Below are 470 nucleotides of genomic sequence, written 5' to 3' on the forward strand. Positions count from 1 at the left end.
TACACTATTATCAGATCCAGTTATATTAAAGGATTGATTATATCCAGTGATAGTGTGTCTAAAAGTAACATGGCATCCATCAGCAATTGATCCTGGTAAATATATGCATTGTAAAATCACAGATCCATTCCCTTCAGTAGATACTAGCAAATCTTGTACATTATATGTAGCTGAAGAAAATTATAATAATGTTTTTGTAAAAGTACATACTTACAAATAAATTTGATATCCTGATCTTCATTAATCATCATTAAATTCAAAAGTTTAAATACAACTTGATAGTGTTGAAATGGCAATAAGTTTGCTGCTGAATAATTCATAAATAAACACTCAATTTCTGTTAAATTCCCCTCAAAAAACTGAAAGCTTTCAGAGTAAACATCGTCATCATATGAAGCTTCAACTAATATAATTTTATTACATAGCAAGGGTGAGCATTTTATCTGTTACCAGTATTTTTAAACATTATG

Source organism: Amphimedon queenslandica, unplaced genomic scaffold, assembly GCF_000090795.2.
Source record: "Amphimedon queenslandica unplaced genomic scaffold, v1.1 AMPQUscaffold_13098, whole genome shotgun sequence".
Classification (NCBI taxonomy): domain Eukaryota; kingdom Metazoa; phylum Porifera; class Demospongiae; order Haplosclerida; family Niphatidae; genus Amphimedon; species Amphimedon queenslandica.